This window comes from Heptranchias perlo, unplaced genomic scaffold (assembly GCF_035084215.1).
Source record: "Heptranchias perlo isolate sHepPer1 unplaced genomic scaffold, sHepPer1.hap1 HAP1_SCAFFOLD_47, whole genome shotgun sequence".
Lineage (NCBI taxonomy): Eukaryota > Metazoa > Chordata > Chondrichthyes > Hexanchiformes > Hexanchidae > Heptranchias > Heptranchias perlo.
In genome coordinates this window covers 5728071-5741439 of record NW_027139484.1, presented here as the reverse complement: position 1 = coordinate 5741439, position 13369 = coordinate 5728071, and the positions used below count along the sequence as shown (strand labels likewise).

The window sequence follows — 13369 nt, the reverse complement described above, 5'->3', positions numbered from 1 at the left end:
CTGGTCGAGGAACTGCCTGTTCGGAGCCTGCCTCTCCTTTCCCTGCCGGATCCCCGGAACGTTCCGTGCTGACCAAAGTGGTTCCTCCTCGGGAACTTCTTCACCTGGGACAGATGGGGGCGATGGTCCAGCTGGACGGGACGTCCTGCATCTGCTCCATCAGCATAGAAACTCAGTGAGCAGTGATTTTCCTCTTCTCAGCAGCATTCCTGATTACTGAGGTTTCCCGTTCTGCTGTTCTGGGGAATGAGGTGGGTCAAGTGGAGCAAGTATCAGGGGGGATCATTTAGGGAACAGCAATTATAATATCATGAGGTTTCGATTCGTGATGGACAAGGAAAGGAGCAATCTACAGTAAAAATACTTCATTGCAAGAGTGACAATTTCAGTGGGTTGAGAACGGATAAATTGGAATCAGAGATTGGCAGGCAAATTGTATTCGAGGAATGGGTGGCCTTTAAAGGGGAGATGGTACGGGTACAGTCTAGGTACATTCCCACGAGGGGGAAACGTAGGGCAACGAAAGGCAGCGTTCCCTGGATGACGAAAGAGATAGAGAGTAAGATGAAGTAGAGAAAGTGGGCTTATGACAGATAATACAAGTGAGAACCAGGGTAAATATGGAAACCTCAGAGGAGAAGTGAAAAATGAAGTAAGAGGGGCAAAGAGAATATGAGAGTAGACTGGCGGCTAACACAAAAGGGGAATCCAAAAGTTTTCTACAGGCAGATAATAGTAAACGGGTAGTAAGAAGAGGATGTGGCCGATTAGAGAACAAAAAGTAGGTTTACGCATGGCGGCAGAGGGCATGGCTGACGCACTAAATGAGCACTTTTGCATCTGTCTTTAACAAGGAAGAAGATGCTGCCAAAGTCACAGTAAAATGGGAGGTAGTTGAGATACTGGATGGGCTAAAAAATGATAAAGAGGAGGTACTAAAACGGCTGGCTGTGCTTAAAGTAGATAAGTCACCCGGTCCAGATGGGATGCATCCTTGGTTGCTGAGGGAAGTAAGGATGGAAATTGCTGAGTTAATGGCCATCAACGGAGGTGGTGCCAGTCGACTGGAGAACTGCAAATGTTACACCCTTGTTCAAAAAAAAGGAGTCAGGATAAAAGAATTAACTACAGGCCAGTGAGTTTAACCTCGGTGGTGGGGAAGCTTTTAGAAACAAATAATCCGGGACAAAATTAATAGCCACTTGGACAAGTGTGGATTAATAAAGGGACTAATTGGATAGCCCTTTCAAAGAGCTAGCACAGGTTCAGTGGGCAGAATGGCCTTCTCTTGTGCCGTACCTACTATTAAAATATGAAACTATGCACAAAACAACTTCAACGTCATAAACCTGAAAAAGAATGGCAGCCAGTATGGCAACAATCTTACTGAGGGACAAACTGGACATCTTACTGAGGTGCAAGGCGGCCATCTTACTGAGGGGCAAGGCAGCCAACTTACTGAGGAGCAAGGCAAACAACTTAACGGCGGGAAAGGGAGCAATGTCAAACAAATTGGCCTTCATGAAACTTAAACAAAATTGCCGACCTGATCCTGAAGCAAAATGACCACCAGGAAGGCAGCCATCTTACTGAGGGCCAAGGTGGAGCTTGTTATGATGAGAGAGACATAAGAACATAAGAACATAAGAAATTGGAGCAGGAGTAGGCCAATCGGCCCCTCGAGCCTGCTCCGCCATTCAATAAGATCATGGCTGATCTGATCCCAACCACAAATCTAAAGAACACAAGAAGTCGGAGCAGGACCCGGCCACATAGCCCCTGGGCCCTCTCCGCCACCCACAGGGCATTGACCGATCCGAACTCAGCTTCATGTCCAATTTCCTGCCCGCTCCCCATAACCCCTAATTCCCTTTACTTCTAGGAAACTGTCTATTTCTGTTTTAAATTTATCTAATGATGTAGCTTCCACAGCTTCCTGGGGCAGCAAATTCCACAGACCTACCACCCTCTGAGTGAAGAAGTTTCTCCTCATCTCAGTTTTGAAAGAGCAGCCCCTTATTCTAAGATTATGCCCCCTAGTTCTAGTTTCACCCATCTTTGGGAACATCCTTACTGCATCCACCCGATCAAGACCCTTCACAATCTTATATGTTTCAATAAGATCGCCTCTCATTCTTCTGAACTCCAATGAGTAGAGTCCCAATCTACTCAACCTCTCCTCATATGTCCGCCCCCTCATCCCCGGGATTAACCGAGTGAACCTTCTTTGTACTGCCTCGAGAGCAAGTATGTCTTTTCTTAAGTATGGAGACCAAAACTGTATGCAGTATTCCAGGTGCGGTCTCACCAATACCTTATATAACTGCAGCAATACCTCCTTGTTTTTATATTCTATCCCCCTAGCAATAAAAGCCAACATTCCGTTGGCTTTCTTGATCACCTGCTGCACCTGCATACCAACTTTTTGATTTTCTTGCACTAGGACCCCCAGATCCCTTTGTACTGCAGTACTTTCCAGTCTCTCGCCATTAAGAAAATAACTTGCTCTCTGATTTTTCCTGCCAAAGTGCATAACCTCACATTTTCCAATATTATATTGCATCTGCCAAATCTCCGCCCACTCACCCAGCCTGTCTATATCCCCTTGCAGGTTTTTTATGTCCTCCTCACTCTCTACTTTCCCTCCCATCTTTGTATCATCTGCAAATTTTGATATGTTGCACTCGGTCCCCTCCTCCAAATCGTTAATATAGATTGTAAAGAGTTGGGGACCCAGCACCGACCCCTGTGGAACACCACTGGTTACTGGTTGCCAGTCCGAAAATGAACCATTTATCCCAACTCTCTGCTTCCTGTTCGATAACCAATCCTCCACCCATGCCAGAATATTACCCCCAATCCCGTGATTTTTTATCTTAAGTAATAATCTTTTATGTGGCACCTTGTCGAATGCCTTCTGGAAGTCTAAATACACTATGTCCACTGGTTCCCCTTTATCCACCCTATACGTTATATCCTCGAAGAACTCAAGCAAATTTGTCAGACATGACTTCCCCTTCATAAAGCCATGCTGACTTTGTCCTATTAAATTATGCTTATCTAAATGTTCCGTTACTGTCTCCTTAACAATAGACTCCAAAATTTTACCCACCACAGATGTTAAGCTAACTGGCCTATAATTTCCAGCCTTCTGCCTACTACCCTTTTTAAATAACGGTGTTACATTAGCAGTTTTCCAATCTGCCGGGACCTCTCCTGAGTCCAGGGAATTTTGGAAAACTATCACCAAAGCATCCACAATCCCTACTGCCACTTCCCTCAAGACCCTCGGATGGAAGCCATCAGGTCCAGGGGATTTATCCGCCTTGAGTCCCATTATTTTACTGAGTACCATCTCCTGAGTGATTTTAATCGTATTTAGCTCCTCCCCCCCGAGAGTCCCCTGTTTGTCCAGTGTTGGGATATTCTTAGTGTCCTCTACTGTAAAGACTGAAACAAAATATTTGTTCAGCATTTTTGCCATCTCCATGTTTCCCACCATTAATTTCCCGGTCTCATCCTCGAAGGGACCTATGTTTGCCTTAGCCACCCTTTTTCTTTTTATATAACTATAGAAACTCTTGCTATCTGTTTTTATATTTTTTGCTAATTTCTTTTCATAATCTAACTTCCCTTTCTTAATCAATCCTTTAGTTACTTTTTGCTGTCTTTTGAAGAATTCCCAATCTTCTATCCTCCCACTAAGTTTGGCTACCTTATATGTCCTTGTTTTTAGTCGGATACTATCCTTGATTTCTTTACTTAGCCACGGATGGCTGTCATTTCTTTTACACCCTTTTTTCCTCATTGGAATATATTTATTTTGAAAGTTGTAAAATAACTCCCTAAATGAACACCACTGCTCATGTACCGTCTTACCCTTTAATCTATTTTCCCAGTCCACTTTAATCAATTCCGCTCTCATACCATCATAGTCTCCTTTATTCAAGCTCAGTACGCTTGTTTGAGAATCAACCTTCTCACCCTCTAATTGGATATGGAATTCAACCATGTTGTGGTCGCTCGTTCCAAGGGGATCCTTAACTAGGACATTATTAATTAATCCTGACTCATTTCACAGGACCAGGTCCAAGGTTGCCTGCCCCCTTGTAGGATCAGTTACATACTGCTCAAGAAATCCATCCCTGATGCACTCAATGAACTCGTCCTCAAGGCTGCTCTGCCCAATTTGATTTGTCCAGTTAATATGATAATTAAAATCCCCCATAATTATGGCTGTTCCCTTATTACATGCCCCGACTATCTCCTGATTCATACTTCTTCCAGCAGAGTTGCAACTATTAGGAGGCCTATATACTACGCCCACTAATGTTTTTTTTCCCTTATTATTCCTTATCTCCACCCAAACTCTTTCATTATCTTGATGCTTTGACCCAATATCATTTCTCTGTATTACAGTGATTCCTTCCTTTATTAACATAGCCACCCCACCTCCCCTTCCTTCCTGCCTGTCCTTCCTGATTGTTAAATACCCTGGCATATTTAATTCCCAGTCGTTGTCACCCTGCAGCCATGTTTCTGTAATGGCCACAAGATCATACCCATACGTAGTTATTTGTGCCGTTAACTCGTCCATTTTATTACGAATGCTACGTGCATTCAGATAAAGAACTTTCAAATCTGTTTTGTGACGCTTAGTTCCTGCTTTTTCCTTTTTTAACACTTTACCTTTTACTCCATACATTCTGTCCCTTCCTGTTACGCTTTCCTCTCTCTCCCTGCTCAGGTTCCCAACCCCCTGCCACTTTAGTTTAAACCCTCCCCAACAGCACTAGCAAACACTCCTCCTAGGACAGCGGTCCCGGCCCTGCCCAGGTGCAGACCATCCGGTTTGTACTGGTCCCACCTCCCCCAGAACCGTTTCCAGTGTCCCAGGAATTTGAATCCCTCCCCCTTGCACCATTCCTCTAGCCACGTATTCATTTGAAATATCCTCCTATTTCTACTCTGACTAGCACGTGGCACTGGCAGCAATCCTGAGATTACTACCTTTGAGGTCCTATTTTTTAATTTACCTCCTAACTCCCTATATTCTGCTTTTAGGACCTCATCCCCTTTTTTACCTATATCGTTGGTGCCTATGTGCACCACGACAGCTGGCTGTTCGCCCTCCCCCTCCAAAATGTTCTGTAGCCGCTCCGAGACATCCTTGATCCTTGCACCAGGGAGGCAACACACCATCCTGGAGTCTCGGTTGCGGCCGCAGAAACGCCTGTCTATTCCCCTTACAATTGAGTCCCCTATCACTATAGCTCTGCCACTCTTTTTCCTCCCAGCCTGTGCAGCAGAGCTACCCGTGGTGCTAGGAAGTTGGCTGCTGCTGCCTTCCCCTGATAAGTCAGCCCCCCCAACAGCATCCAAAGTGGCATATCTGTTTGAGAGGGGGATGGCCACAGGGGACCCCTGCACTACCTGCCTGCATCTCTTACTCTTCCTGGTGGTCACCCATTCACTTCCTGCCTGTATACCCTTTACCTGCGGTGTGACCAACTCGCTAAACGTGCTATCCACGAGTTTCTCTGCATCGCGGATGCTCCACAGTGAGTCCACCCGCAGCTCCAGCTCCGAGATACGATCGGTCAGTAGCTGCAGGTGGACACACTTCCCGCACACATGGTCGGCAGGGACACTGGTAGTGTCCATGACTTCCCACATCTTGCAGGAGGAGCATATCACGGGTGCGAGGTCTGCTGCCATGACTTGCCTTAGCTTAGTTACCCCTTTTAAATTACTAGGGACCTAGGTTCACTAAAAAAAACCACTATCTGCTATAAAACCTGCAGATCTTCCCTTTCTTATTACTTTACTTACAGTAAAATGGTAGAAATACTCACCTGAACCTACTCACCAATCAGCTGCCTCCCCTGTGCCGCGTCACTTTCTGACTGGTGACGTCACCCCGAACTCTGCCGCTGGTCTCAGAGTCTCGCTCTCAGAGTGAGCTCTGGTCTCGCTCTCTCCGCGCTGTTTGGACGGAGAGGGTTTATTTGCTGTTCCTGTTAAATTACAGTTGCATTATAGTTAAAGATACAAACTGAGTGAGATTGGCAGTAGTTGATGTTTAACACAAAGACAGCGGTGCAGTGAAGGAATTAAACACCAAAACGTGAACTTCTGCTGAAAAAAAAGGATTAACGTTTGTTTTTTTTTTGATGTAATGTTCACGGCGAAGGAGAGAATAGACAATCGGACGAAAGGTCAAATTAGCCATTTTGTGTATAGAATGCAATTCTAGCTTCTATTAAATAAATCAGAGTAAAATTGGACTCAATGTGACTGTAGTTCTGATCTGGGATGGTGTTTATTTCTCCATTATTATTTAATCTGAAACAATAACAGTATTTGTAACTGTAACAAAGCAGAAGAGTGCTGCGGGACCCTGTCACACAGTAACACAGCAAAAGGGGTAAGAGTACAGTCTGATTTATCACAGAATCCAGCAGCTCACTGGGAAAGTTACACATGGTGCAGATGGAGGAGCAGAAAGGTACAAAGTGATTTTACACTTTAATTTGGGGCAATGACGTTTTATCTCCACGAGGTTTAATTTTATCATTAACTTAATGGTCTCTTTTTCCTCAAGAAACTTCAAGCACAGACCACGACTTCATAAAGAAAACAATCAGTTATTATTAATACACAAGAAAAATTGACATTAGAATTTGAACAACATCTTGGGTTTATGCCCGATTTAGAATTGCTTTAACACCAATAAAACAACACATTCTGAATTCTAAAAATGTCTAACCGTTTGGAAACCAAATGTCTATCTTAGACGAAGCCCATAACGAAAGTTATATCCTCATTTGAGGCTAATTCGGGATTTTAATGACTTTGACATTTTTTCGCTGTGACTTGTATAGTTTCGATCGATGAAATGTTCGTCAAAAGAGTCAGTGTAAAGAGAGTTAGCAGCTCATGTTTTCCCGAGACACTTCCTTCAGCCCTGAGACCGAAACGTTTGTCGTTTCCGTAGTGTAGCGGTTATCATGTTCACCAGTTACACGCACAAAGTCCCCGATTTGACCTCGGAGGGAAGCATTTTGTTGGGATTTTCTCCCCATAAACCTCCAGGGTCGAGTTTCTTCAAGCGTGAAAGGGGCTACAAACATTTTTAAATTTAACAGCGGCTGCACCAGATTCCTGGTATAATAAGCATTAAACATTTTTAAGCAGACTCCCAAAATACAATATGTAAAATGGGAAGGGAGAAAAGTTCATGACATGCAAAGCACAAAGATTTATAAACGTTTTAATTGTCACTTGGCAAACAAGTTAGCATTTCCTTCAGTGTGCAACAGAACGTATTAATGGCGATTAAAAAAAACATTAAGTGTCTCACAGACTTGAATTAGTTTTGTGCAATGAACTATTCCCAACGACTAGGGAACACTGCATCAAACATATATATTTAAGTATATAATACGTACACGTACATAAAAAAATCTCTGCCCCGAGTAGACCTTGTGGCGCAACGGTCGGCCACCCAGGGACGAAAATTGCACCTTTTTTCCCAATTTAGGATTTATCGCCTCATTCTGATCGCCCTGAAGCCGGTGCCAGGTTTTAATTCCTGATCTGCAGTAACTGGGAGCACTTTAAATGGCTCCGATCTCTTAATCTCATTTCAAGTTTTCTCATGTGTGATTTGGCTGCAAGAAAACACTCTGTGAACAATGTCATCTGAGCATGCCTGATTCGCCATAATTTACACTGCGATCGGATATCAGGCACATGAAAAAAAAACAGTGAAATGTTTGTGTGGGCGCGATGCTCTGGGATTCCCTGCCTGACCATCGCCACCGATCCTTCTCTGCAGCCTTCCTAAATACAGCGCAGTAAATGTATCCCTTTGAAATCAGCTCCTGGACAGTAATACGGAAATTAGTTTGGCTGATGGGTTATATCCCTAACACAGGTACACAGACATCAGGTTTCCGTAGTGTAGTGGTCATCACGTTCGCCTAACACGCGAAAAGTCCCCGGTTCGAAACCGGGCGGAAACATTTTGTAACCTTGTCCCCATTAAAAATGATTAAATATTTAACGATTCACACTGGTGGTCAAGTGTGAACAAAGTCCATTTCTCCCAGCCCTGTTAATGCAGTCCGCTGAGAGCAGGAGATAAATGCCAGCGTGATATTGGGGGTGAAGGCTGCTTCCAATGCTGTCTCACACCCGGTGGGATCTGGCGGAGATTTGATAAGCCCGATCTATTCAACCAATAAACGAAACGGTGTTTGAGAAACATTCATATGTATAATAACATCCAAGATCCTGTCATCAGGGTGCATGGCGCAAAAATCAGACTCCAGATCAAAAGGGAGCGGCGTCACTGTTTCTTTCACCGCTCACATGAGACTGGATAATTCCCGAATTAAGATTTTAATTGCTTTTTCACAAATAAAACAGATGTTTGATTTAAACCCTGACTCAGTACCTACCCAGTGGCAGGGAGGGGAGCGCCTGATACCCTCATTTATTTCATGCAACAAACTGACACGAACACTGGTATTGATTCAAAATCGACCTGCAGATGGACACACACAGAAAAAAGACAACCACAGAAACAGGCATATATATATATATATATATATATATATATGCATATATATATCTGTGTATAGCGCCTTTAACGTGGTCAGACGATTTAAGCTCGGTGAACTTGCTTCAGCTTTCTGAACTGTACTTGTCCATCCTTCAGAGGTCACGGGAAATATATTTTTTGCCTTTCGAAAAAAGACGCGAAAAGCAGAGACATGTTTTGTTTTCAACACGGCTGGTGAAATGGCCGGACTATCATAAATTAGGAGTCGCCTTTGAAACGTTGAAAGGAGACTACCTAAAAATCACTGAGTGCAAATTTAAAATCAGGGTTACTATTTATTTAAGTCTGAAAGAAATAACAATCAACATGTCAGTCAGTGCCCGCGGTGAGACGGTGTCGCACTTGTTTGCTGCGAAGTTCACCGCTGGGCTAAAGTTGACGTTCACAGAACGCGAACCCACTCAATGTGCAGGATAAGCTCATAACCAACAGGTCCCGTCAACGTCAAACACCTCCTTTCTTGTTCAATAGAGGGAGCAGAGGATTGCACATCATCAGACGCCAGCAACTTTAAGAAATGGAACAGATAAAGGCACAGATGCAAGTTCCAAATCTTTTCAATGCAAAGTTATTTCACTTTACATAAAGTGCCGTGAGGCTGAAAACGGGCCCCAGATGATTTGCGTTCACTCGTGACTTGTTTTCCAATGTTTTTCCGTCAGGTTTGCAATTCAATTTGTATTCGATATTGAAGATATTTCAGGATGATTGCACAACATACCATGTGTAAAGCAACCATCTTGATAACTTCAATCATCACACACTCCACATCGACGCTGCAGAGGCCCCAGCACCCCTTTCAATATTGTTTTTCTTAACTCATAGTTTTCGAAAGGGAATTGGATAAACGCTTGGATGGAAACATTTTCAGGGCTATGGGGAAACAGCAGGCGAGTAGGACTAACTGGACAACACTTTCAGAGCTGTCCAGTCATGCCCACAATACTAGTCTCCCTGATAAATACTGAAGCAAAGTGATTATTTAATATTTCTGCCACTTCGCTGTCATTGCCTGTGAGTTTGTCGTGTGTATCCCTTAATGGCCCGATTCCTATCCGAAATTTGCTTTGGCTGTTGATGTGTCCAGAATACTTTGCTTTTTTGATATTCCTTTTTGCCTTTCTAATAGTTCTTTAGACTTCTTTCCCAGTCTTTTCACATTCCCCTCTCTCCTTTATTGTCTAGTGTGTGCCTTTTTCTTTAGTTTCAATTTTGCCCTTATTTCTTTATTCATCCCTGGTGTGTCATTTCTGGATAGTTTGTTCTTGCTTTTTAGTGGGAGAAATTTCTCCTGGACTCTATTGATCACCGTTTTAAATGTTTCCCACTGCTGTTCTTTTTCTTTGTCCAGGTTAATAATATGTCAACCATTTCACCGTTCGAAACTTCTCAAGTCACATCTCCATGACAAAGCCAGTTGCTTTTGTGGGAGGACCGAATCAACTTGGTGGAAAAATCAGCTGCAGCCCAATCCACAAATAAAATATTTCCACGTAATGGTAAAAATAAGAAATGTCAGAAGTGGGATTTGAACCCACGCCTCCAGAAAAGACTGCGTCCTGAACGCAGCGCCTTAGACCGCTCGGCCATCCTGACTGCCGATTTCCCTTTTCATTCTGCATCATTTCTGCACTGTTGGACAGTGAAAGCAGCATAAATATTTAAAATGGTGCTCACCCAACGTGGGGCTCGAACCCACGACCCTGATATTAAAAGTCGCATGTTCCACCGACTGAGCGAGCCGGACCGAAGTACACCTAACCGCCGTATCTGTTATTGTAGCAATCAGGAGAAAGATTCCATTTCAAATTATTGTAATTAATTCTGAGGGACAGGATAAACTGTCACTTCGAAAGCCAGGGACAAATCAAGGACAGTCAGCATGGATTTGTTCAGGGGAGGTCGTGTCTGACTAACCCGATTGAATTTTTCGAGGAGGTGACAAGAAGGATCGATGAGGGTCCCGCAATTGATGTAGTCTGCATGGATTTTAGAAAGGCTTTTGAAAAATTCCCACATGGCAGATTGGGCAAAAAAGTAAAAGCCCATGGGATCCAAGGGAATGTGGCTTGTTGGATCCAAAATTGGCACAGTGACAGGAAGCAAAGGGTAATGATCGACGGGTGCTTTGTGGCTGGAAGGCTGTTTCCAGTCGGGTGCCGCAGGGCTCGATACTTGGTCCTTTGCTTTTTGTGCTCTACATTAACGATTTGGACTTTAACGAAGGGGGCATGATTAAGAAATTTGCGAGTGACACAAAAATAGGCCGTGTGGTTAATAGCGAGGAGGAAAGCCGTGGACTGTGGGGGTTCAGGCAATTTTCAGATAACAAAGCACTCAAACTATCTCTGAACGAATTTTGAACGAGTACGTGTGTTTGACCCGGCACTGGCACGATGGACCGAATGATCTCATTTTGTGGCCTAACATAATACGATTATACTAAGTGTTGTCAGACGGAAAAGCAACACATTCCAAATAAGAGCAGATAGAGGAAACTTATCTAACAGCACAACAGCACAGTGAGATATTGTATTTGAGAAGGATGAGGAGCGATAGTTTATTATGGTGGTAGTCACAAAGGGTATCATTTGTGACTTTGATAAGGACCATTTCATGCTGCGACAGGGGCGGAAACCGAATTGGAGAGATTCTGCCCGGGCGCGGCCCCATCGTGTGCGGTGAGACGGAGATGGGGGTGGGGGAAGTGTCAGAGCTGGGGCTCACCGGTGGAAGCAGCATAAAAGTTTAAAATGGTACTCGCCCAACGTGGGGCTCAAACCCACTACCCTGAGAGTTTTTAAAGAAAAGGGAGAGCAGCCACTGTCTCTGTCCCTTGCTGCACTTGAAACAAGACATTCCAAGTACGAGCAGAGAGAGGACACCATTCAGTTGCCCGTTGTGTTGAATAAAATACCATCAGTTTCCGTAGTGTAGCGGTTATCACGTTTGCTTTACACGTGAAAAGTCCCCGGTTCGATCCTGGGCGGAAACATTATGTTGGAACTTGGTCTCCAGAAACATCCAGATCGATTTTCTTCTTCTGCCATAAAGGGAGACAGTGGCTGTTCCCTTCTTCTTTGTAAGCTGCATCTTTTACTTCATTAAACATATATTTTTGAGTGAGAGAAAACTGATCCACAGTGATGCTCTTTTCAAGTTTTATTCCCTTTTAATCTGGAAGGATATATTGGCTTTGGACAGAGTGGCTTTTGAAAGGAGTTCGTCGGGTGGGATCGACAAACCTTTTCCGCTGGTGGGGGGACAAGGGAACCGAACCAACCATCTACCAAGTTCTCCCGAATTCTCCGGTTCAATGGGAAACCGACCAACAAAAGCCCGATCATTGACCATGGAGGTTCAGACAATTTTCTGATAACAAAGCGCTCAAGCTATTTTTCTTGTCTCTTTCCCGATGTTTCCGGATACTGTCTGCATCTCTGCCGTGTGTTTATCTCACTCTGGGTCCACCTGCAGGGTGGTTTTTGAACCGAAGACGTGTGTTTGTTTTCGGTTTGTTACATTAAATAAATGAGGGCATCCGGTGCTTCCCTCCCTGACACTGGGGAACCAGAGGCAGACTTTCGAGCAAGGTTCTGTTCATTGTGAAGACGCAAAGAAAACTTTAATTGCAGAATTATACAAACCAGCTCGAAGAGAAATAAACTGTGACCCCGACGTGATTTGAACACGGAACTTTCATGATATGGAGTTCGACGTGCTACCGTTGCGCCACGAGGCCTGGATGTCACATCGGGTGTTTGTTTCGATCAATGTTTGTCAAGCACCGCTTTATTTCTCCTGTTTTGGTGGAATGGGTTGGTTTTCAAATCCCCGCCCACTCCCACCGGATGTCAGGCAGCATCAGAAGTCGCCATCACCTGTCAGCGACAGCATGGCGCTCGCTTCCATCGCCTGCTGTCAGCGGACTGCAGCAAATCCAATTGCATTCATCCTGCACCCAGAATCATCACATCACAGGAAACGGATGTGGGAAACTGCTCAAGATACATAACAGGAGGGGAAACCTTTGAAAAACACTTAGACTTTCGGTGTTTAGACTTCGATTCGAACTGCAGAAAAGAACGTGTGAAAATATAAACTATGGGGATGATGTTTACATATAAAGTGAATGTTTGTGAGCGGATTTCTCCCATTACTCTCGCAACTATGGGTTGTTAATCCATCAACAATAACTTCCGCTTGATTTTAGCCCGAGTGGTTACAAAATAGCAAGTTTAATAGATTGCCTTACAACAGATTTGCACTACAGCTGTCTTCAACATTACATTCAACAGTATTATAGTTATAATACAACTGTCTGCAGATTACATTAATGACAAGCAATCAACACAACGTGACCTGTCTGCGAATCCAGGTATATCAGACCTGACCTTTGCGGACTGCCGGTGGCAATCGACTTCTGATTGTCCCCGATTGAGAGCTGTAACATTTGAGAAGGGAGCATGTCCTATCTTTATACGATTCGGCTGCATTGTTCTGAACGTAAGCACCACTTATCTTAACTCATGGTGGTAAACCATCCCACTTTGCTGACTGTCAGAAACCACTAAAGATTGTTTCATGTCGTAGTGTTTATTTAGCCTTTCTCTGTCATCAGGTTTTATATGCTTATACTAGGTTAGCACAACCTGGAGTTCAGGTGTCCAGGACACCCAAGTTTCTCTGGACATCAATATTTAATAGTTTCTCACCATTTAAAAAATATTCTGTTTTTCT

At 43.9% G+C, this 13369-nt stretch overlaps 3 non-coding genes across 3 annotated transcripts; 2 read left to right on the top strand and 1 right to left on the bottom strand.

Annotated features, from left to right (window-relative positions):
• The first annotated feature begins 7954 nt into the window (after positions 1-7954).
• trnav-aac (transfer RNA valine (anticodon AAC)) lies at positions 7955-8027 on the top strand. Its single transcript has one exon. It is a non-coding gene; the product is annotated as a tRNA-Val (tRNA).
• Positions 8028-10142: 2115 nt separating this feature from the next.
• On the bottom strand, positions 10143-10225 carry trnal-cag (transfer RNA leucine (anticodon CAG)). Its single transcript has one exon. It is a non-coding gene; the product is annotated as a tRNA-Leu (tRNA).
• Positions 10226-11551: 1326 nt separating this feature from the next.
• On the top strand, positions 11552-11624 carry trnav-uac (transfer RNA valine (anticodon UAC)). Its single transcript has one exon. It is a non-coding gene; the product is annotated as a tRNA-Val (tRNA).
• The last annotated feature ends 1745 nt before the right edge of the window (positions 11625-13369 follow it).